Source organism: Oncorhynchus kisutch, linkage group LG22, assembly GCF_002021735.2.
Source record: "Oncorhynchus kisutch isolate 150728-3 linkage group LG22, Okis_V2, whole genome shotgun sequence".
NCBI lineage: Eukaryota > Metazoa > Chordata > Actinopteri > Salmoniformes > Salmonidae > Oncorhynchus > Oncorhynchus kisutch.
Window position 1 is genome coordinate 31,641,980 of NC_034195.2, and position 26,468 is coordinate 31,668,447.

Consider the following 26,468-nt stretch of genomic DNA (forward strand, 5'->3'; position numbering starts at 1 on the left):
GACAGTGAATTTTCCTGAGTGGCCGAGTTACAGTTTTGCCTTAAATCTACTTGAAAATCTATGGCATGACCTGAAAATGGTTATCTAACGATCATCAACAAGGATCATCGCAGAATTTGAACACTATGAACAAAAGGAGCTGATCAAAAGCAGGGGAAAGGAGCTTAAAGGGACCAAATTCGGTCTCAATTACCAATTTCCAGGGGAGATCAACGAACGTCGTAATAGACTGTATCCGGTACAGAGGCAACAGAGGGAGAAGTGTAAGCGTGCCTTTCTCATTGTGGAAAAACTCTATCGATAGACAGCTATTCCGAGACAGGTCCATAACACCATCATGGCTGTACTAAATTCTACAGGGACTTCAGATTATGAAAAAAAGAGATTATGGGAACTGTAAAAATATCTGAACACTATAAAGTGGATATAAACACATGTACTCAATTACATGCTCGCTTATACATACGGACTTATACATACACACACCTGATCTCGCTCTCTTCTCTCACTCTCTCACTTTTCTCTTTTCTCTCCCTCTCTCTCTATTGTCGAACTGTTTTATAATTTAATATGTTTCTTGTTTGTCTGTTTTTTCTGTATTTGTCTCCAACTTTATACATGTTTGCAACAAGCAAGGGGAAGATATCAGAATAGGGGCATTGGGGAATAATAACAGCCGTCTAGAGTAATGCAAGGTCTCTTTCATGATCATGTGAAACGTCAATTGCTATGGAAATGCTGGGATGTGTTTTTCAATGATGTTAAAGGTAATTATGATGCAACTATGACGGTGATATGATAAGGATTACAATTATCATCATGAATATTAAGGCTATACGCACTACATGTTACACACATAGACACTCAACCATGCAAATTGGCAGAGTTATTATTTATTTGGACAGCACACATTATAGTGTTACTCTTATACAGACATCTTACACAATCTCACTAAATCACATCCAATATCATACACATTGTTAGGTTCTTATTTTTCAGAGTAAACTACTCACGGATACTAGAGAAGCTTTAACCAAGTTGAATTATTCCCAAGGATTCTGCACAGCTGTATTCAGACAGCAAAACATTTCTCTCCGTCACAGTTATATACAACCCACTTAAGACACTCCTCCTTCTTTCCAATCCTTACATCTTATGGTTCAATAGAAAAGGGTAACAGGATACCAAACCCTTATTACTCCCTTAAGGGGATCTGACCTCACCTCCTGACCTCAACCCCTCCTTCACCTAATCCACAGATGTCCATCTGTCTTTCCTGTATCAACATGGAGCTCTCCTCCCGTCTCCCAACACATTCCAACGCCATCTGGCTTTCTACAGAAAACCATTAACTTCTGACAAAACCCAGTCGTCTCTTTCACTCCTAATATTCAATGCTTCTTCTCTGTCATTTATTTAATATCTCAATGTTCAAAATGTCGAATCCATCAGTCCCTCCTCTTGAACAATAGCATCCTAATGTTCAATTCATATAAACTTGGAAATTACTAATACATGGATAAACAATGATAATAAAACATGAATAAAACAAACTAACAAATTATTATAAAACATGAATTAAACAAACAAACAATTAACAAACAGTTACCGCGAGGTTTACAAATTCAGAGACTTTATGGGGCGGCAGGGTAGCCTAGTGGTTAGAGCGTTGGACTAGTAACCGAAAGGTAGCAAGTTCATATCCCTGAGCTGACAAGGTACAAATCTGTCGTTCTTCCCCTGAACAAGGTAGTTAACCCACTGTTCCTAGGCCGTCATTGAAAATAAGAATTTTGTTCTTAACTTGCCTAGTTAAATAAAATAAAGGTAAAATAAAATGGCCTCTGTATTATGATCACACAATTATTCCCATCTATCATCACGTAACAAAATGCCATTCCAGCTGAATCTGTCGTCTTGTTATATGTCAGATGGAGCAGCTTTCAGTTTCTCCACTTCCCCCTTCTGGTTCCTAAGATAGTGATACTTTCCTGCTAGGTTCCACAAAAATGAATGCTCTAAAAAGCTTCTTCATGCTTTCGCCCAGTCTTCCTCTTTCAGCCCCAGGTTCCGAGAGGTCTTCCTAAGTCATGCCATTTTCACTTTGTTCCCCATCTTCTCCATTTCACCTGATAGGCATGACACCTGATATGCAAGTGCGTATCCCTAATCCACGTTACATCCTCTTGAGGGAACTCAGCACTGTATCTGCTTTCACATCAATGCCTTCAACATTTTGTTCACAGTACAATTACCCCTCTATCCTCTATCATATGTTTCATTAACCAATAAAGCAGATAACCAGTGATCCAACTATGATGTTTATAGTAGCTCCCAGTAGCTCCCAGACCCAACCCATCTGTATGCCTTACAGAGGAATCTAGTTTCTCTCTTTCTCTCCGCTCCTCTGTCATGGTGTCTTCACTCACCCATTATGCAGCTGGACCTCACTTCACATGAGAACTATGCACCCCCCAAGGAGAGACATGACGATCTTTACCACTGCAGGTACTGTACGGAGTAGTGTGTCTACTGCAGGTACTGTACGGAGTAGTGTGCTACTTTCAACATGGCCGATTATTGTCTCACAATACCCCTCATTTGCGCAGTAGTCCAATTCCATGCTATCAATACAGCATTCTTCACTACTAGTACTGCTCCTTCAGTTACTCTCCCTACAGCGACTGCCATGAGAATACCTCCTGCATGTAATCTGTCAAATGTTCACCGGCTGTTAGAAATTGGGGGAAAATGAATGAGTTGGGAATAATATCCAACATAACAAAACTGAGTCACAGTTGTCCTGAACTTTTACCATAGTGTCTGAAATGCCACCACTATCTCTTCTACTCTCACCATGATTTAGGTATGTGTAATGTTCAACTAAATCCCCATATTGTGTACAGTTAGCTGTCCTCCCTCTTCTATGAGCTATCTCCTGTAACAATATGCCGTCTCTGGGAATGATACTCCTCTAGCATTACATTTAACCCATAACACACTATACTCCTAAAGCATTTTCTACAGTTATAAACATACTAACACATTCTCCAATCAGTTAGTCAATATACATCATTCCCTCCTCTGGAAAAATGAACACCCTCAAGTTTCACGAAACCTAAAAACATATTGACTTGAAAAGAAAAGCGAAACAAAGTACATGTTTAATAATTTAGCACCACTCATTGATGCAATGCAACATACAAATTCGGAATACAGGGTAAGACAAAAACCAAAAAACTTTCATGGTTGTCCCAAGCGATCATCCAGTGATACCCCCAAACAAACTACCTCCCCTCAGGTTGACGCTTAGAGATAAGCTTAGAGATAACTCTCTCGGCCAAATAAATGTTAGCAGCGCCCTCCTCTCCTCATCGGGCTTCAGCCATTTTCTCTCGCTGTATCCCAATCACAACTAAAACATTTTTATCAATTATCCAACCTGAATGTAGAATGACTGGCCTCAGTGCTTACTTTGAGTCTAGGGCTCAAATTCCAGTTGATCAACTTAGCACACATCATCCCTGTTAGAACATACATTTATAAACCACCTTTTATTGCCTGTCATAACTCTTCTCATTACAGCCCCCCTTTGTCCCTGTTTTCCTGTCATGAGTGGCCTGGTAAAGAAAGATCAGTATCTCAATGCATTCTTAGTCTAAATAGTTAGCAGGGCGTATACCACCACCCGCATTTACTTCGCCCGGCACAATTCTATCGTGTCTTCTTCAGATATCGTTTACAGTTAATTTTCCCAACGGCACTAGTAACTTTTGCCTGTCACATTTCATGGCCCTTGATAATGTCCCTATTTTAATATCGAAGTAGATATTTCTGTTTCTCCCACATACATGATTCTCTCACCTGAGCTTGTTCTCGGTCTCTACTCTCACTCCACTCGCGCTCTCAGCACCCCCCGACCCTGGTTTATGGCTAGGACTCAGATAGGAGTGGTAAAAGTCACTGACTCTCATTGCACGTCTTTGTCACTCTTTCTTCAGCCAGTTAGGGAGGGTTTTGAAATTTACACACACTGTCTATGGTCAAATTATTCCTACCATGCATTAAGACACGATCTGACGTCACCTTCCATGATAACCTAAAAAAAAACACAGATAATAACAACAGTTATGTTCATTACATTTCTGTTTCAGGAAACCAGACAAACATTGACTATATGACGAACTAAGACATTAACCTTTTCTTAATACCATCTCGAAGACAAATGTCAAAAAGCATAACAATGTTACTGCTAAAACCTTTTTCTAGATTAGCCCATACTCCCTTATTCTACTGGCGACCTCTAGGAAGAGTTAGCAGATCCTGAAGTTAGCACCCTAACCCCTCGCATAATTCCCACTCCAGGATCCCAATCTGGTGAAATCTTTATCAAAACAAAAACACAACATGAAATCAGCAATATACATATCACAATCCATTTGAAGTAACTGTCATCCCTTATTAACATATATTTTCCTTTCTATGTGAAGCCTGAACACAGTACCACTGTATAAGTACCCAAAAACCATGACCTCAGGGAACCGTTAATTTTCCGCTTTCACACACATGATTAAACAAAAACATGTTAAATCAAAAATAAACATTCAAATAACTAATCAACTTAGAATTACAACTCTTTATAACTACCTCTGGAAATAATAATAATCTCCTAAAGTAATGGTACAATTTGGATAGAGAATGGTGTTTCTCATTAATTTTATAATGAAATCCCCCCTTTTCCGTCAATTTCTAATGAGGGTGATCATTTCTCATTAGGAATTTTTTGTATACAGGGCTTTCTACACCATTAAAATGTTTCATCTCCCTTCCTTTCCTTGTCCTTTGGAAACCATTTAAATACCTCTTCAAAACATTTCCATCCTCCTGCAAACCCAATTTAACTGAATTGAAAGACCCCATCCAATACATCCCACAACACGGCGACACACGGTGTCTCTCCACCGAGTCTAACGATTCACTGGTCTCCTCTTCCCCATGATTCTCCATAACCACCAAAAAATGAAAAGTAAATTTTAGGTTTGGTAACCCCTATACTAATTCCTCGTGACCCCTCCACCCTTTCGTTCATTCTAGAATCCTATTCCAGAATAAGACGACATCAAACGTACATTTATTTCAAAATAAAACCACATAAAATGTCTCATAGTTTAAAAAGACAACCCCAAAGCCTTCTGAGTTTGCAAGGAGTGTTTGGCCATATCATTTAAATGTGTTACCTTTAGAATCCATTCCCCTGGCATTTCGCCTAGAATCTTCAACCCAAATACGTTTTCCTGTGGCAAATTTAGCCAATTTAGCCATCGTAAGGAATCCGCAATCTATACATGTGGTTCTCTAACACTTTCTTTCACCAAGGCAGCCGCCTTAGCCATTCTGTCTGCTTTACGATTACCTATGGCGATTTTATGAGCTATATTACCTATGGCGATAGTATGAGCTTCACATTTCACCACTGTTATCCTCTCTCTCTAAATCCATGATTATCGAAAACTTCAACAAGCATTTCTCAACGGCTGGCCATGCCTTCCTGCCCCCCCCCCCCCCCCCCCCCCCCCCCCTCGCAGCTACTCGCCCAAGCCTCTCCAGGTTCTCCTTTACCCAAATCCAGATAGCAGATGTTCTGAAAGAGCTGCAAAACCTGGACCTGTACAAATCAGCTGGGCTTGACAATCTGAACCCTCTATTTCTGAAACTATCCGCCGCCATTGTTGCAACCCCTATTACCAGCCTGTTCAACCTCTCTTTCATATCGTCTGAGATCCCCAAGGATTGGAAAGCTGCCGCAGTCATCCCCCTCTTCAAAGGGGGAGACACCCTGGACCCAAACTGTTACAGACCTATATCCATACTGCCCTGCCTATCTAAGGTCTTCGAAAGCCAAGTCAACAAACAGGTCACTGACCATCTCGAATCCCACCGTACCTTCCTCGCTGTGCAATCTGGTTTCCGAGCCGGGCACGGGTGCACCTCAGCCACGCTCAAGGTACTAAACGATATCATAACCGCACCACATTGGTAGACAATTTGGCAGAACAGGGTCATAAAGCACAACTAGCAAAGCAAGAGGAAACATATTTGGGAGTTTTGAATTCTAAGAGCAAGATACACATTACCCGGGATTGGGTAGAAACAATGTGTTCTTTGGCACGGCCAAACACTCCTCGCATGCTCAGGAAAACTTTAGGAGTTTTCAATTTATTTTGTCATTCTCTGAAGTTTCTGAGACACGTACAGAGTTGACAAAAGGGGAGAAGGGTCCCCATGAGAGGATAGAGTGGAATCAAGAGTGTGAGGAAGCGTTTGTCGAGTTAAAGGAGCATTTTGTCAAGTGCCAGCATTGGGATTGCCAAATCTAAAATTATCTGTTTTAACATTTTTGTTAATGAACAGGAGGGACGTTGTGACGCGGTGGTTGCGCAGAGTTGTGGGGGTAGATAGAGACCAGTAATGTACTGGAGTAAATCACTAGACTCGGTGGCAAAAGGAATGGCACCGTGCCTTAGGGCGGTACAGGTGACTGAAATGGTGTTGCATAACACAGCTTCCATTACAATGGGTAAAAAAGTAGATTTCTATGATGAAAAGAGTGCCCAAAGTAAACTGCCTGCTACTCAGGCCCAGAAGCTAGGATATGGATATATTGGTAGATTTGGATAGAAAACACTCTACAGTTTCCAAAACTGTTAAAATAATGTCTGTGAGTATAACAGAACTGATTTGGCAGGCGAAAACCTGAACCTTTTTTATTTTTGTAGTTTTCTATTCAATTTCCATTACAGTATCCATTGACTTAGGACTCAAATTACAGTTCCTATGCCTTTCACTAGATGTCAACAGTCTTTATAAATTGTTAAAGGCTTGTATTCTGATGAAAATGAGGGAGTAAGACCAGTCTGAATGACTGGACCCTAAAGTGACACAGAGCTTTTTCATGTGCAATTCCAAGAGCGTGCCACCTTTCTTGTTTACCTTAAATATTGACGACGTTATTGTCCGGTTGAAATATGATCAATTATTTAGGCTAAAAACAACCTGAGGATTGAATGTAAACATCGTTTGACGTGTTTCTATGAACTCTACGGATACAATTTGGATTTTTTTGTCTGCCTGTTGTGACTGCGTTTGAGCCTGTGGATTACTGAAGAAAATGCACGAACAAAGCGAGGTTTTTGGATATAAAGCAAGACTTTATCGAACAAAATGAACATTTATTGTGTAACGTAAAATGAATGTCTTCTGAGTGCAACCATATGAAGATGATCAAAGATAAGTAATTCATTTTTATCTCTATTTCTGACTTGTGTAACTCTTCTACTGGCTGGTTACTATTTGTAATGATTTGTCTGCTGAGCGATGTTCTCAAATAATCGTATGGTATGCTTTCACCATAAAGCCCTTTTGAAATCTGACACCGTGATTGGATTCGCAACAAGTTCATCTTTAAACCTTTGTATAACACTTGTATGTTTTCTGAATTTTTATAATCAGTATTTCTGTTTTTGAATTTGGCGCTCTGCAATTTCACTGGATGCTGGTCAGGTGGGACGCTACCGTCCCACGTATCATTTAAAAAAACGTTTTTTAAATTTCACCTTTATTTAACCTCTAGCGACGAGCAATCCCATATCTGGGATCGTAATTATAGCCTCTAGCTCATTACCATAACGCAACGTTAACTATTCATGAAAATCGCAAATGAAATTAAACAAATATATTGGCTCTCAAGCTTAGCCTTTTGTTAACAACACTGTCATCTCAGATTTTCAAAATATGCTTTTCAACCATAGCTAAACAAGTATTTGTGTAAAGAGTATTGATAGCTAGCATAGCATTAAGCCTAGCATTCAGCAGGCAACATTTTCACAAAAACAAGAAAAGCATTCAAATAAAATAATTTACCTTTGAAGAACTTCGGATGTTTTCAATGACGAGACTCTCAGTTAGATAGCAAATGTTCCGTTTTTTTCAAAAATATTATTTGTGTAGGAGAAATCGCTCCGTTTTGTTCATCACGTTTGGCTAAGAAAAAACCCCGAAAATTCAGTCATTATAACGGCAAACTTTTTTCCAAAATAACTCCATAATATCGACAGAAACATGGCAAACGTTGTTTAGAATCAATCCTCAAGGTGTTTTTCACATATCTATTCGATGATATATAATTCGTGGAAGTTTGGTTTCTCCTCTGAACCACATGGAAAAATGCATGCAGCTGGAGATTACCCAATAATTTCGACGGGGGACACCAAGCGGACACCTGGTAAATGTAGTCTCTTATGGTCAATCTTCCAATGATATGCCTACAAATACGTCACAATGCTGCAGACACCTTGGGGAAACGACAGAAAGTGTAGGCTCATTACTTGCGCATTCACAGCCATATAAGGAGACATTGGAACAAAGCGCATTCAAAATCTGGGGCATTTCCTGTTTGAAATTTCATCTTGGTTTCGCCTGTAGCATCAGTTCTCTGGCACTCACAGATAATATCTTTGCAGATTTGGAAACGTCAGAGTGTTTTCTTTCCAAAGCTGTCAATTATATGCATAGTCAAGCACCTTTTCGTGACAAAATATCTTTGAATAGCGCCCCCTAATGCATAACTGGTTAACCAGGTAGGCTAGTTGAGAACAAGTTCTCATTTGCAACTGCGACCTGGCCAAGATAAAGCATAGCAGTGTGAACAGACAACACAGAGTTACACATGGAGTAAACAATTAACAAGTCAATAACACAGTAGAAAAAAAGAGGGTCAATATACATTGTGTGCAAAAGACATGAGGTAGGCGAATAATTACAATTTTGCAGATTAACACTGGAGTGATAAATGATCAGATGGCCATGTACAGGTAGAGATATTGGTGTGCAAAAGAGCAGAAAAGTAAATAAATATAAACAGTATGGGGATGAGGTAGGTAAAATTGGGTGGGCTATTTACTGATAGACTATGTACAGCTGCAGCGATCTGTTAGCTGCTCAGATAGCAGATGTTTGAAGTTGGTGAGGGAGATAAAAGACTCCAACTTCAGTGATTTTTGAAATTCGTTCCAGTCACAGGCAGCAGAGAACTGGAACGAAAGGCGGCCAAATGAGGTGTTGGCTTTAGGGATGATCAGTGAGATACACCTGCTGGAGCGCGTGCTACGGGTGGGTGTTGCCATCGTGACCAGTGAACTGAGATAAGGCGGAGCTTTACCTAGCATGGACTTGTAGATGACCTGGAGCCAGTGGGTCTGGCGACGAATATGTAGCGAGGGCCAGCCGACTAGAGCATACAGGTCGCAGTGGTGGGTGGTATAAGGTGCTTTAGTAACAAAACGAATGGCACTGGGATAAACTGCATCCAGGTTGCTGAGTAGAGTGTTGGAGGCTATTTTGTAGATGACATCACCGAAGTCGAGGATTGGTAGGAGAGTCAGTTTTACTAGGGTAAGTTTGGCGTCGTGAGTGAAGGAGGCTTTGTTGCGGAATAGAAAGCCGACTCTAGATTTGATTTTAGATTGGAGATGTTTGATATGAGTCTGGAAGGAGAGTTTACAGTCTAGCCAGACATCTAGGTACTTATAGATGTCCACATATTCTAGGTCGGAACCATCCAGGGTGGTGGTCGTGCGGGTGCAGGCAGCGAACGGTTGAAAAGCATGCATTTGGTTTTACTAGCGTTTAAGAGCAGTTGGAGGCCACGGAAGGAGTGTTGTATGGCATTGAAGCTCGTTTGGAGGTTAGATAGCACAGTGTCCAAGGACGGGCCGGAAGTATACAGAATGGTGTCGTCTGCGTAGAGGTGGATCAGGGAATCGCCTGCAGCAAGAGCAACATCATTGATATATACAGAGAAAAGAGTTGGCCCGAGAATTGAACCCTGTGGTACCTCCATAGAGACTGCCAGAGGACCGGACAACATGCCCTCCGATTTGAAACACTATACTCTATCTGCAAAGTAGTTGGTGAACCAGGCAAGGTTCTTGCGATAAGAATATGGTGATTGACAGAGTCGAAAGCCTTGGCCAGGTCGATGAAGACGGCTGCACAGTACTGTCTTTTATCGATGGCGGTTATGATATCGTTTAGTACCTTGAGCGTGGCTGAGGTGCACCCGTGACTGGCTCGGAAACCGGATTGCACAGCGGAGAAGGTATGGTGGGATTCGAGGACTTCCCCTCTCTCTATTAGATTTTACACTCCACAGGCTTTATGCTCAGGGACTTTATCTATGAGATTCTCCACAGGAACTATCCTGCTTGACTCATGAGATTTACCCTCCACAGATCTATTCTGCTCGGGACTTACTCACTATAAGACTTACCCTCCACAGGATCCATCCTGCTCGGGACTTACTATATACTTATATGGTACTAGCATATACCACAAAGCTACGACCGGTCATCACACAATGGGCCTATAGAATTAAACTTAGGCTCTCCAGGTCCGTATCTCATAATTAGTTCAGCCAACAATTCTCATCTTCCCAAGATGTCAAAATGAGAGGAAACAGATATAGGAACTAGCCTACCTTGTTTGTTGCCAGCTCTGCTCCACTGATCTGGACCTTTTGGTTTGACTACAAATCCTGATGAATCCTGCCGACAACACCATCTGTTAGGTTCTTATTTTTCAGAGTAAATAACTCACGGACACTAGATAAGCTTTAACCAAGTTTAATTATTTCCAGGGGTTCTGTATAGGTGTATTCAGACAGCAAAACATTTCAATCCATCACAGTTACATACAACCCACTTAAGACACTCTTTGCATCTTAACAACATCAACCTACTCAGATTTTCTACACACATAATATCTTGACTCAATTTTCTAACATCTGTGGCATTGGCTCACAAGCAAACAGGCAAGGGAATAAAACAAATATTGCAATAAACCTTTTTCTTGAATTCTAAATATAAGACATTTGAAAGCGCTTATTTTGACCGTCATAATACCTCTGATGGCAGTAACTTTACAAGCACTAATTATGGTCAATTTAGACTGAGAATAGTATCGAGTTATGGTAAAGGGTGAAATAAGTATAGCCAGTTATAATTGTAATGGTTTAGCAGGTTATAAAAAAGATCAGTCTTTACGTGGCTAAAAGAAAAGCAATATAACATATACTGTTTACAGGAAACTCACTCTAAATCCTTAAATAAAGTTGCGTGGGAAAATTGGGTGGTGAAATAATTTTCTGTCCTGGACAAAGGAACTCAAAATTTGTGATTATATTAATTAACAAAAATTTCAATCTGAATAAGCAAATAGTCAGGCATGATTCACAAGGAAGGTGGATCTTGTTGAATATGAAAGTGGACGAAAAAGAGATTTGGCTCATTAATCTATATAGTCCAAATCAGGATGAGCCACCGTGCCCTTAAGGAAATCTCAAATATTATGGACACATTAGAAATAGTGGATATTTGGAGACTAAAAAACCCCGACCTAGTGAAATATACATGGAGGAGACTTAATCAAGCTAGTCATCTTGACTACATTGTTGTCTCTTTCTCTCTTGCATCAAAGGTTAAGAAGGTTTTATTAGGAGACAGAATGCGATTGGATCATCATCTAATTGGCATTTACATAACTTTTATAGATTTTCCACGTGGATGGGGATATTAGAAATGTAATAAAAGTTTACTAGAGGACAACTTATTTTTAACTAAGACAAAATCATTTATAACTTAATTTTTTCAGTATAATATTGGTTCAGCAAAACCCCTTATTGTTTGGGATACCTTTAAATGTACCTTCAGAGGTCATTTAATTAAATATTCATCAGTAATTAAAAAGCAGCTTCTGGCTAAAGAGACAAGACTAAGGGAAATCCATGAACTGATAGTTACAGGTAGATAGCAATAAAAACGATACTACAGAGATGCAAAATAAGTTATAGGAAAAACAAAAAGAACTTGAAGAACTTATTCAAGAACGATCTAATGTAGTCTATTACAAAAATAAAGCAAATTGGATGGAATATGGAGAAAAATGCACAAAATACTTAATGAATCTCCAATACAGGAAGGCTAACAAAAAATATTTGCAGAAATTCATTACTGAAGACGAATCTATGATTCTCCTAATGATATTTTAAAAGAGGAAACTAAATATTTTAGGCAGATGTTCTCTTTTCCGTCTCATCCTCTCCCACTGAATGAAGATTAAAGAGGAAGAACTTTGAGGCTTTTAAATCCTTTCAGTCTGGAAAAACCCCAGGGCTTGATGGCATACTGGAAGAGTATCTTAAGTGGGTTGTATGTAACTGTGATGGATTGAAATGTTTTGCTGTCTGAATACACCTATACAGAGTATGTTATGATGCAAAAATACTAGCTAAATGCATAGCACTCATAATTAAAAGGGCTTCACCAGCTATTGTTCATCCTGATCAGACAGGTTTTTTACATGGACGATACATTGGAGAAAATATACCACAACTACTAGAAATAATAGAACATCATGAAACATCTAAGAAGCCAGGCCTGGTATTTATAGTGGATTTTGAAAAGGCATTAATAAAGTAATACTGGATTTTATTTATAAATGCCTGGATATTTTCAATTTCGGTGATTCTCTTATAAAATGGGTAAAAATAATGTATAGCAATGTCAGGTGTAAAATAGTAAATGACAGCTACTTCTCAGAGTTTTGAATTGTCAAGAGGAGTTAAACAAATATCTATTCATTAGGGCCATCAAAATGCTAGTTATTAAAATCAGACCCAATAACAACATTAGAGGATTAGAAATCCAAGGCTTAAAAACAATGGTGTCCATGTATATCGATGACTCAAGTTTTATATTAAGTCCGCAAGCTAGATCCCTGCAATGTCTCATTGAAGATCTAGGTAACTTTTCTGTACTCTCTGGACTAAAACCTAATTATGATAAGTGTACAATATTATGTAATAGTGTACAATATTGTGTAAAAAATTAAACTTTTACATTACCCTGCAGTTTCCCTATAAAATGGGCTGATGGTGAAGTAGACATACTTGGTATTCATATCACAAAATATGTAAATAAGCTCTCCACAATGAATTTCAATCGAAAACTTGTAAAAACAGACAAGATCCTGCAACCATGGTGAGGTAAATACAGTGGCTTGTGAAAGTGTTCACCCTCTTGGCATTTTCCCTATTTTGTTGCCTGGAGTTAAAATGGATTTTTTTGGGGGGGGGGGGGGGGGGGGGGATCAATTGATTTACACAACATGCCTGCCTCTGAAGATGCAAAATATTTTTTATTGTGTAACAAACAAGAAATAAGACAAAAACACAGAACTTGAGCGTGCATATCTATTCGCCTCCCAAAGCCAATACAGCTTTTGCAGCAATTACAGCTGCAAGTCTCTTGGGGTATGTCTCTATAATCTTGGAACATCTTGCCACTGGGATTTTTGCCCATTCTTTAAGGCAAAACTGCTCCAGCTCCTTCAAGATGGATGGGTTCCACTGGTGTACAGCAATTTTTAAGTTATACCACAGATTCTCAATTGGATTCAGGTCTGGGCTTTGACTAGGCCATTCCAAGACATTTAAATGTTTCCCCTTAAACCACTCAAGTCTTGCTTTAGCAGTATGCTTCGGGTCATTGTCCTGTTGGAATGTGAACCTCCGTCCCAGTCTCAAATCTCTGGAAGACTGAAACAGGTTCCCCTCAAGAATTTCCCTGTATTTACAGGCATCCATCATTCCTTCAATTCCCAGTCCCTGCCGATGAAAAACATCCCCACAGCACCATGCTTCACTGTGGTGGATGGTGTTCTCGGAGTGATGAGAGGTGTTGGGTTTGTGCCAGACATTGCGGTTTCCTTGATGGCCAAAAAGCTACATTTTTGTCTCATCTGACCAGAGTACATTGTTCCATATGTTTGGGGAGTCTCCCACATGTCTTTTGGCTTATTTTTATATTTAAGCAATGGCTTTTTTTCTGGCCACTTCTGTAAAGCCCAGCTCTGTGGAGTGTACAGCTTAGTGGTCCTATGGATAGATACTCCAATCCCCCGCTGTGGAGCTTTGCAGCTCCTTCAGGGTTATCTTTGGTCTCTTTGTTGCCTCTCTGATTTAATGCCCTCCTTGCCTGGTCTGTGAGGTTTGGTGGGCGGCCCTCTCTTGGCAGGTTTGTTGTGGTGCCATATTCTCTCCATTTTTGATAATGTTGTTAATGGTGCTCCGTGGGATGTTCAAAGTTTCTGATATTTTTTTATAACCCAACCCTGATCTGTACTTCTTAACAACTTTGTCCCTGACCTGTTTGGAGAGCTCCTTGGTCTTCATGGTGCCGCTTGCTTGGTGGTGCCCCTGCTTAGTGGTGTTGCAGACTCTGGGGCCTTTCAGAACAGGTGTATATATACTGAGATCATGTGACACTTAGATTGCACACAGGTAGACTTTATTTAACTAATTGTGTGACTTCTGAAAGTAATTGGTTGCACCAGATCTTATTTAGGGTCTTCATAGTAAAGGGGGTGAATACATACGCACACACCGCTTTTCTTTTTTTTCCATTTATTTTTTTAAATGTATTTTTTTATTTCAATTTGCCATTTGGACTATTTTGTGTCTGTCTGTTACATGAAATCCAAATAAAAATCAATTTAAATTACAGGTTGTAATGCAACAAAATAGGAAAAACGCCAAGGGGGATGAATACTTTTCCAAGGCACTGTACCTTTCTATTTATGGAAAAATTGCCCTGATTAACTCCTTAGTCATATCTCAGTTTACTCACTTACTTATGGCGCTGCCTACTTCTGATGATTTGTTTTTCAAATCATATGAGCAAAAAAAGATTTAGCTTTATATGGAACACTAAACCAGGCAAAATAAAGTGTGCCTATCTATATAATGAATATGAATTGGGTGGGTTGAGATTATAAAATATAAAAACACTAAACCTCTCTCTAAAAGCGTCACTTATTCAAATGTTTTACTTGAACCCTAATTGGTTCTCAAGTAGATTACTAAGAAAAGCTAATCAATTGTCGAAAAATTGCCTTTTAGCCTTTGTGCAGATTGCCATGTCACATTTTCGATGAAAATAATGATACTTTTTTAAAAGTATCTCTATTTTTCAAACAAGCATTGCAGAGCTGGCTACAATTTCAATTTCATCCCCCTGAAATGATAGAACAAATGTTACAACAAATATTATGGCTGAACTCAAATGTGCTGGTTGATAAAATCCCAGTATTTATGGGAAAGATGTTTGAAAAGTGTATTTTGTTCTTAAATTATTTTGGAATGGTGGAGTTATGTTCTTCATGGAGTTATCAGAATTGTACAGGAAGGTCTGCTCAATCCAAGAGTACAACTAATTGATTACAGCATTACCCCAAAAATGGAGGAGGCAGGTGGCAGCGGGACGAGGTAGGGAACTGGTCTGTCTGCCCAATATAAAGGATCAAAACTGTCAGAGGAATAGAAAGAGCTTAAATAGGAAAGTATACCGGTTTAATTTGAGGACCAGGATGTTGACAACTGTCCCATACAGATTGCAAAATCGTTGGGAAGAGATTTTTGATGTACCGATTCCATGGTACAGGGTGTATGAGTTGATATGTAAAACAACGCAAGATTAAAGACTTTTCAGCGAAAATGATTCCAAACCATTTATTTTGGTATTGCCCTTAGGTAGCCTGTTTCTGGTCTCAGGTTCAGGAATGGCTGAAAATGCATAGCATTGATCTAAAATTTACCCTAGAAATAGTACTGTTAGGAGAACTGGAGAGACCGGGTCAGTCAATTACTAATATACTAATACTAATATACTAATTATTTATTTTCAACTCGCAATATGTGGTTTCTATTCGATTAGATAGATTGAAATTGTACGTTAAACATCACAGCATAGTTGAAAGATATATGTTGCGTAAAAATCCGAAGACGGTGGCCAGCAGAGATAGATGGGATGGGCTGAGGGTTGGGATGTGGAAATGGAGACAAGTGGGAGTGGAGTTACTGTGCTTGAGATACAATGATGGTCGAAGATAAAAGTAAAAAATAAAGTCAGTGTTTTACAGCTAATGCCGGTTTGCCTGAGGCTGATGCCATGCAGGTGTTTGTACACATGCATATGCACACGCTCTCATTCGAATAAACGCATACAAGAACACACACATACATGTAATAGTGCCAGACATGCACACAAACATGTACAGTTGGCATTGCTGTTATGATTTTAGTTGTCCTTTGCTTTAAAAAACAACAACTTTTTTTTACATTGTTGTTCGCTGTTTTCTTCTGTTCTTTTTTCTCTTTAGTTCATTCTCTTGGTTGTTGGTGCTTGGGGGTGGGGAATGGAATGGAATGGAATTATTTAAAAAAATATATATAATTTTCCAATCTTGGGGGGAGCTGTGGGAGGGGTCTCGGATGGTTGAAGGACAGCTATTGGGGAACTGTGGGGTGATCTTGGAGGGTTCGGGTTCACGTTTTTTTGGGGCTTGGTGGGAGATCTGTCAATGTTCCCTTGAGCAGGGCATTGACCCTGGATACTTCTGTGTATCGCTCTGAATGAGAGTCTGTTGGATGACTAGTATGGTGTAATTGTAGAGCGGGTTCACTGCAAGTATATTGTATGTCGTATGTTTCGGGTACATAAAAAATAAATACAAAAAAAATGTAAAACAATGATCAACAACCAATTTGACAGAGCTTGAAGAATTTTGAAAAGAATAATGGGTAAATGTTGAACAATTCAGGTGTGGAAAGCTCTTAAAGACTCACAGCAATACTCACAGCTGTAATTGCTGCCAAAGGTGCATCCACAAAGTTTTGACTTGTGTAAATTAGATATTTCTGTAATTAATTTTCAATACATGTTTTCACTTTGTAATTATGAGGTATTGTGTGTAGATGGGTGAGAAAAAAATGGTTTAATCAATTTAGAATTCAGGATGTATCACAACAAGTATGAAGGTACTTTATATTTTTCCTTTTCTTCCCTGTTCTTTCTTCTCCCTCCATCTCTCTCTCTAACAGTGATTAATGCCCCTGCTCATATGCATTATTCATAGTATGACATAGCAAAGCGCTAGAAGACAAATATGGTCAGTGGGTCTGTGTCTCTCAGATACTGTACTCTGGTAGATCTCTCCTCTATGTGCACTAATTTACAGAAAAGGAATGACATCATTGCTGGGGTTAGAGATGTAATTAGGGCGATGAGAAAAGCCATTAGGATTATTAATCAATCACCAGTGACCAGATGATATTGATCAATCAGGAGGTAATCACTATTAATCCATCTGTTTTAGAATTGACAGATTTAATATGAATATGTGAGTTTGGTTTCCTGTTATTGGATATATATACTCGTAGAATGTGATGAACCGATAATGTGACACAAAGCAAACTAACACATTAACAAATATTACAGCAATTTTCTCCTTCCAACAATATAAATATAGAGAGCTGCTTCAGTTAGCTCCAACATTTCAAATCATGCCTGCCCTCCCCTAAATGAGAGCTGAGAGTCTGGAAGTCTAATCATGCTCCTCTTAGCCTGTGGATCCAGGGTTTATTCTGAAACAAGAACACACTCCCAAAAACACAGCAGAGAAACACACTACCAGCCAGCCAGGTGTATGCCAGCAGACTGTTCTCAGTCGTAACCCAATGCAACACACTCTATATTCTGATTTGTAGTCATATTTTTATAGCTGTAAATGGGAGCTAGGTAGAGTATTCCATTGTAGCTGTTGTTCCTGTTGAGGTTCAATAGAGGTATTTTCCCTATTAGCTGTGATCTATGGGCCTGATTCTAGCTTAGAAAATGTACGCCTTTGATACGGTCTTCTCAGTAGTTGGTATTCAGACTTACCTTATGCAGGTGCGTAAGCAGGATTTACAGGCGTGGTTCCCTTGCACCTGCTGAATACATTTAATTAAGCTGCTGAAAACATTCCCACTTGCTGGCCAACAGATATTTGTGTGGAGTTTTATTCAATAGGGTTTTCAGTGCATTTATCTTAAGGCATCCATTTAAATACGGTGTACCTTTTAATTATAATTTTGTCGACAGACTACCATACATAGAAAGAACACAGGTTCAGATTATAGGGATACATGAAAGCCATCTAAATAAACTCAGAAACATCCCTTTTTCAGGACTCTGTCTTTGAAAAGATAATTTGTAAAAATCCAAATAACTTCACAGATCTTCATTGTAAAGGGTTTAAACACTGTTTCCCATGCTTGTTCAATGAACCATAAACAATTAATGGACCTGTGGAAATGTTGTTAAGACACTAGAAGCTTACAGACAGTAGGCAATTAAGGTCACAGTTATGAAAACTTAGGACACTAAAGAGGCCTTTCTACTGACTCTAAAAAAACACCAAAAGAAAGATGCCCAGGGTCCCTGCTCATCTGCATGAACGTGCCTTAGGCATGCTGCAAGGAAGCATGAGGACTGCAGATGTGGCCAGGGCAATAAATTGCAGTGTCCGTACTGTGAGATACCGAAGACAGTGCTACAGGTAGACAGAAGGGACAGCTGATCATCCTCGCAGTGGCAGACCATGTGTAACAACACCTGTACAGGATCTGTACAACCGAACATCACACCTGCGGGACAGCTACAGGATGGCAACAACAACTGCCCGAGTTACAGGAAGGTACAAATCAAATCAAATTTGTCACATGCACATTGTTAGCAGATGTTAATGCGAGTCTAGCGAAATGCTTGTGCTTCTAGTTCCGACCATGCAGTAATATCAACAAGTAATCTAACCTAACATTTATTACATCAATTTTTCATTATCAAAGTGGCAAGAGATGAGTCAGTATGTTGGCAGCAGCCACTCAATGTTAGTGATAGCTGTTTAACAGTCTGATGGCCTTGAGATAGAAGCTGTTTTCAGTCTCTCGGTACCCACGTTGATGCACCTGTACTGACCTCGCCTTCTGGATGATAACGGGGTGAACAGACAGTGGCTCGGGTGGTTGTTGTCCTTGATGATCTTTATGGCCTTCCTGTGACATTGGGTAGTGTAGGTGTCCTGGAGGGCAGGGAGTTTGCCCCCGGTGATGCGTTGTGCAGACCTCACTACTCTCTGGAGAGCCTTACGGTTGTGGGCGGAGCAGTTGCCGTACCAGGCGGTGATACAGCCCGACAGGATGTGCATCTGTAAAAGTTTGAGTGTTTTTGTGAGTGTTTTTGTGAGTGTTTTTGAGAGTGTTTTTGGTGACACGCCAAATTTCTTCAGCTTCCTAAGGTTGTAGAGGTGCTGCTGCGCCTTCTTCACCACGCTTTCTGTGTGGGTGGACCATTTCAGTTTGTCCGTGTTGTGTACGCCGAGGAACTTTAAACTTTCCACCTTCTCCACTACTGTCCTGTCGATGTGGATAGAGGGCGGCTCCCTCTGCTGTTTCCTGAAGTCCACTATCATCTCCTTTGTTTTGTTGACATTGAGTGTGAGGTTATTTTTCTGACACCACACTCCGAGGGCCCTCACCTCCTCCCTGTAGGCTGTCTCGTCGTTGTTGGTAATCAAGCCTACCATTGTAGTGTCGTCTGCAATCTTGATGATTGAGTTTGAGGCGTGCATGGCCACCCAGTCATGGGTGAACAGGGAGTACAGGAGACTGCTGAGAACGCACCCTTGTGGGGCCCCAGTGTTGAGGATCAGCGGGGTGGAGATGTTGTTATCTACCCTCACCACCTGGAGGCGGCCTGTCAGGAATTCCAGGACCCAGTTGCACAGGACGGGGTCGAGACCCAGGGTAATGAGGAGTTTGGAGGGTACTATGGTGTTAAATGTTGAGCTGTAGTCAATGAACAGCATTCTTACATAGGTATTCCTCTTGTCCACATGGGTTAGGGCAGTGTAATTGCGATTGCGTCGTCTGTGGATCTATTGGGGCAGTAAGCAAATTGGAGTGGGTCTAGTGTGTCAGGAAGGGTGGTGTTGATATGGTCCTTGACTAGTCTCTCAAAGCACTTCATGATGACGGAAGTGAGTGCTACGCCGCGATAGTCATTTAGCTCAGTAACCTTCACTTTCTTGGGAACAGGAACAATGGTGGCCCTCTTGAGCATGTGGGAACAGCAGACTGGGATAAGGATTGTTTGAATATGTCCGTAAACACACCAGCCAGCTGTTCTGCGCATGCTCTGAGGACGTGGCTGGGGATGCCGTCTGGGCTGGCAGCCTTGCGAGGGTTAACACATTTAAATGTTTTACTCACGTTGGCTGCGGTGAAGGAGAGTCTGCAGGTTTTGGTGGTGGGCCGTGTCAATGGCACTGTGTTGTCCTCAAAACGAGCAAAGAAGTTGTTTAGTTTGTCTGGGAGCAAGACATCGTGGTCCGCGACGGGGCTGGTTTCCCTTTTGTAGTCCGTGATTGACTGTAGAACCTGCCACATACCTCTCGTGTCTGAGCCGTTGAAATTGCAACTCTACTTTGTCTCTATACTGATGCTTAGCTTGTTTGATTGCCTTAGAGGGAATAGCTAGACTGTTTGTATTCGGTCATGTTTCCGGTCACCTTGCCCTGATTAAAAGCAGTGGTTCGCGCTTTCAGTTTTGCGCGAATGCTTCCATCATTCCACGGTTTCTGGTTGGGGAATGTTTTAATAGACGCTCTGGGTACAACATCACCGATGCACTTGCTAATAAACTCTCTCACCAAATCAGCGTATTCATCAATGTTATTGTCCGACGCTATGTGGTGCATATCCAAGTCGACGTGATCGAAGCATTCTTGAAGCGTGGAATCCGATTGTTCGAACCAGCGTTGAACATACCTGAATCAAATCAAATCAAATCAAATCAAATTTATTTATATAGCCCTTCGTACATCAGCTGATATCTCAAAGTGCTGTACAGAAACCCAGCCTAAAACCCCAAACAGCAAGCAATGCAGGTGGAGAAGCACAGTGGCTAGGAAAAACTCCCTAGAAAGGCCAATACCTAGGAAGAAACCTAGAGAGGAACCAGGCTATGTGGGGTGGCCAGTCCTCTTCTGGCTGTGCCGGGTGGAGATTATAACAGAACATGGTCAAGATGTTCAATGTTCATAAATGACCAGCATGGTCGAATAATAATAAGGCAGAACAGTTGAAACTAGAGCAGCAGCACAGTCAGGTGGAAGTTGAAACTGGAGCAGCAGCATGGCCAGGTAGACTGGGGACAGCAAGGAGTCATCATGTCAGGTAGTCCTGGGGCATGGTCCTAGGGCTCAGGTCAGTTGAAACTGGAACAGCAGCATGGCCAGGTGGACTGGGGACAGCAAGGAGTCATCATGTCAGGTAGTCCTGGGGCATGGTCCTAGGGCTCAGGTCCTCCGAGAGAGAGAAAGAAAGAGAGAAGGAGAGAATTAGAGAACGCACACTTAGATTCACACAGGACACCGAATAGGACAGGAGAAGTACTCCAGATATAACAAACTGACCCCAGCCCCCCGACACATAAACTACTGCAGCATAAATACTGGAGGCTGAGACAGGAGGGGTCAGGAGACACTGTGGCCCCATCCGAGGACACCCCCGGACAGGGCCAAACACGGGTGCTTCCTGTTTTAGTTTCTGTCTGTAGGCTGGGAGCAACAAAATGGAGTTGTGGTCAGATTTTCCGAAAGGAGGGCGGGAGAGGGCTTTATATGCGTCGCGGAAGTTAGAATAACAATAATCCAGGGTTTTGCCAGCCCGGGTCGCGCATTCTATATGCTGATAAAATTTAGGGAGCCTTGTGTGGTTTCCAGTTTACATAGAGTTAAATGAAGTTCTTTAAGGGCCGTCGATGTGTCTGATTGGGGTGGGATATACATGACTGTGATTATGATCGAAGAGAATTCTCTTGGTAGATAATGCTGTCGGCATTTGATTGTAAGGAATTCTAGGTCAGGTGAACAGAAGAACTTGAGTTCCTGTATGTTGTTACGATCACACCACGTCTCGTTAATCATAAGGCATACACCCCCGCCCTTCTTCTTACCAGAGAGATATTTGTTTCTGCCGGCTGTACCAACTCTGATGACGTATCCCGAGTGAGCCATGTTTCCATGAAACAAAGAACGTTACAATCTCTGAAGGCTCTCTGGAAGGCAACCCTTGCTCGGATTTCGTCTGCCTTGTTGTCAAGAGTCCGGACATTGGCGAGTAGTAGGCTCGGGAGCGGTGCGCGATGTGCCCGTCTACGGAGCCTGACCAGAAGACTGCTCCGTCTGCCCCTTCTGCGGCGCCGTTGTTTTGGGTCGCCGGCTGGGATCCGATTCATTGTCCTGGGTGGTGGACCAAACAGAGGATTTGCTTCGGGATAGTCGTATTCCTGGTCGTAATGTTGGTGAGTTGACGTTGCTCTTATATCCAATAGTTCCTCCCGAGTGTATTTAATAAAACCTAATATTTCCTGGGGTAACAATGTAAGACACATGAAAAAACTAAATACTGTTTCCTAGCATCGCGAAGCGAGTCGGCCATCTCTGTCGTTGCCGTCAGTGCTCTGTCGGCTCCATCAGTGCTCAGACTGTCCGCAATAGGCTGAGAGAGACTGGACTGAGGCCTTTTGTAACACAGGTCCTCAACAGACATCACCGGCAACAACGTCGCCAACAAAGTGCTCTTCACTGACGAGGCATGGTTTTATCTCACCAGGGGTGATGGTCGGATTCGTGTTTATCGTCGAAGGAATGAGCATTACACCGAGGAGGGATTGAGGTGGAGGGTCTGTCATGGTCTGGGGCGGTGTATCACAGCATCATCGGACTGAGCTTGTTGTCATTGCAGGCAATCTCAACGCTGTGCTTTACAGGGAAGACATCCTCCTCCCTCATGTGGTACCCTTCCTGCAAGCTTATCCTGACATGACATTCCATCATGACAATGCCACCAGCCATATTTCTCGTTCTGTGCGTGATTTCCTGCAAGACAGGAATGTCAGTGTTCTGCCAAGGCCCACGAAGAGCCCGGATCTTGAATCTTGTTATGTTCATACAAATATTGACACATGTTAATTAAGTTTGCTGAAAATAAACACAGTTGACAGTGAGAGGACGTTTCTTTTTTTGCTGAGGTTTTATACATATTCGTCTCCGTTTCAGCATCAACTGGTAAAAGTAAAAATACTCTCATATTGTAGGTTATTTAGGCACATTTTGGAGTTCGGAAAGTATGTTATGAGTCATTAAAAAATGCTTTGGAGCCTTTACACACTAAATACTGTATAGTGATGAATACAAAATACAGTGGTTTGAGTCATATATTAAAGTTCAATCCATGACATTTTGGAAGGTGGGGAAAAGTGTACAATAGGGGTTGAACAATAATCCTATAAATATTCCCTAATCCTTACTAATCATGGAACTGTATGACAATGGTCCAGTCATGGTGAACCGTGCACCAGGCTCCAGGTTTAACCTGCTATGTGTGTCTGACTTCCATAATGATTCAAATAGGCTACATGTACATATTATTGCACAACGTTGCCTAATATGGTCCACTAATGCTAGCGACCCTCAGGAACAACTACACAGACCTGAGAGGAAAGAAAGATAATCAGAATGAAATGAAATGATGCAAAATATAACCTACAAATTGAAGAAACAAACACTAAAGTGACAGTTATAAATGTATGTGGTATTACTGATGGTGGCTCCCGATAGTGGCTAATATTTCAAATGATACATGGTCAGAATACTGTGTATCTGTGGACACACCTCCGCCACTTATTCATTTCTTAGATCTCCCCTCCGAACAAATACCAGGTGAATAGCATGCTGTTCTCATGATGAAGTTCAAGGTCAGAATACTCATAGAGAGGAAAGCGCATCAAAATGGAATTACGTTCCATTTACGGAAGCTTAACTCAGCCCATATGAGCTGTGATGGGCTTCTTGCTGTAGCTGTGCTGTTGTGTTATGGCTAACAGCCTCTGTTTTAGCCATGTTCATTAGAGAAGGCTGCTCTCTCTCTTTCTCACTCTCCCTCTATCAGAAAACCCAACCCTGTCAAACCAGGTTACATTCAGGATCACTGAACTTTTCAGTAAGCAATATAGCTAGTATTTAGATCAGAAACAACCCTGAGCTGAAAGTCAGATCTATGTGCATGTCCATTAGCAGAATACTTGTGACCGACACTGCAGAATCATTTAATTTATCTGGATGTAATGATGTTGTCTCCTATCCTTGAGACAGAAAGAGGTGAAAACTCATTCATAATATCCCTCTGGTTTTCCCCAGTCAGCAGAAGGGTTCTGCTTCCGCCAAGCTGCCTGAAAGGCTTGTAACAGGAGGGAATGTCAGCTCTGTCTGTACCCACTAGGAGGGATGTCCTTGGGAACCTGAGAACTGGGGATCGCTCCTCAAAAGACGCACACACACAGTCATATTTATAGTTGTCCACTCTCTCCACTGTCAAGGATCAGATTGTAGTCGTGGTAGAGGAATTCAATTCCTATATGATTAATACCCAATTCAATTAATACACTCAGCCCATTTCTAAGGATTTGTAAGAAACTTATTTGCATAAAATGGGCGGAGACCAGTCTCAAAATCAAGCACTAGCGTTTATTCTCGAGAGTACTGAACATGATACAATTTACAACAGGTTATAAACGGAAAATGACGTCATTAGGTTTCGAACTGTCTGTTGGCAGTTTAGTTGTCAAGCCTTCCAACATCGTCTCTATCACCAATTTAGATAATTTATGACCAAGCCAAGGTCTTCCTGTGTAGATAAGCATTCTAGCCAGTCTGACGATAAGTTCATTCGTTTCTACCAAGGAACAGACAGTCATTGTTCTAATTCTTGATTATACTTACACACATTATATTCAGTACTAGGATTAAAAGAAATGTCATACCTATACAGTAACATAATAGTATTCTGTTTAGTCAGTCCTGATTGAAATGTATACATAATTAGTCATTTTTGATAAAAAAATCCCTTAACAAGTTGTTCAATTTATTTGGGTTATCATGACCTCTTCTGATTGATCTGGTGGTGTTTTACTGTAGATAAATGATGTCATATGTCAATGTTTAGATGTCCTCACTGTTATGAGTACATTATGATATCATAAATACACAACACTATCAATATGACTAAAATATTACTAGGTAATATAAAAATGTAGATCACATATATTATTTTCTACTAATAAAAAGCAATCGCCCATAAATGATGTGAAGTATCTCTTGTACAGTAGGCTATGTCATTGACTTGCTCAGATAAAATATACAGTATCTGTCACATGTATTAAACATTTAGGTACATATAAGTGTCTTATACCGGCTGAAAGCTTAAATTCTTGTTAATCTAATGGCACTGTCTGATTTACAGTAGCTATTACAGTGAAAACATGCCATGCGATTGTTTGAGGACGGCACCCCACATCAAAATATTTTTCCACTGGCACAGGTTTCATACATTCACAAATAACTTACATTTTACTTACATGAAAATCTTCCTCTCATTTGTCTTCCAAAGGGTCCCAGCTATAACATGTAGTGTTGTTTTGTTAGATAAAATCCTTCTTTATACCCCAAAAAGTATGTTTAGTTGGCGCCATTGATTTGAGTAATCCACTTATTCAACTTGCAGAGAAATGAATCCAAAAATCTACCCATTAACTTTGTTTCAACAAGTCAAAATACATTTCTATCTACTCCTCCTTTCTATCTATACCCTAAAATGTAATCAAACTATAATATTTCTTATGGAAAGAAATATGTTCAATAGGAAACCAATTTTAGCAGGTGCGTCCGGTCTTCATGGCGTGCGCAAACATAAATTTCCAAGACTGTGTCCCTGTACTAAAACGGATATTTCTTATTAGTTTTTGAAGTTACAAGCCTGAAACCTTGAACATAGACTGCTGACACCCTGTGGCAGCAGCCATAGGAATTGTATTTGATTGATTTTCGCCTACCATATCTATTGTGTTATATTCTCCTCCATCATTACTTTAACACTTCTACAAACACCAAAGTGTTTTCTTTCCAATGGTACCAATTAAATGCATATCCTGGCTTCAGGGCCTGAGCAACAGGCAGTTTACTTTGGGTACGTCATTCAGGTGGAAATTGAGAAAAAAGGGGCCTAGCCCTAAGAAGTTATTAAATAGTACCCGCAAAACACCAGTTTCAACGTCAACAGTGAAGAGACGAGTTGCAAAGAAAAAGCCATATCTCTGTCCAGTGTCTGTGTTCTTTTGCCCATCTTATTTTTTTATTTTTATTGGTCAGTCTGAGATATGGCTTTTTCTTTGCAACTCTGCCTAGAAGGCCAGCATCCCGGAGTCGCTCCTTCACTGTTGATTGCAGTGCTTTGATGTGTGTTTGAACGCTGATTACGTATACTGCAGTGCATGATTACAGAATGTTGTGTTATATTCTTCTTGTAGGCTGCTATGGGTTTTACCTGTCCCACACCTTTCTCTGAAAATGATTGCAAGGTGACTCTGGGGTTGTTGCTTTTGTTCCCTTTTTATTCTCTCTCTCTCTCTATCTGT

At 40.7% G+C, this 26,468-nt stretch overlaps 1 protein-coding gene across 2 annotated transcripts in view; it reads left to right on the forward strand.

Moving 5' to 3' along the window:
• Positions 1-26,468, forward strand: part of LOC109867232 (C-Jun-amino-terminal kinase-interacting protein 2-like) — a 136,373-nt gene that overhangs the window by 82,410 nt on the left and 27,495 nt on the right. The gene's annotated exons all lie outside the window — the stretch shown is intronic.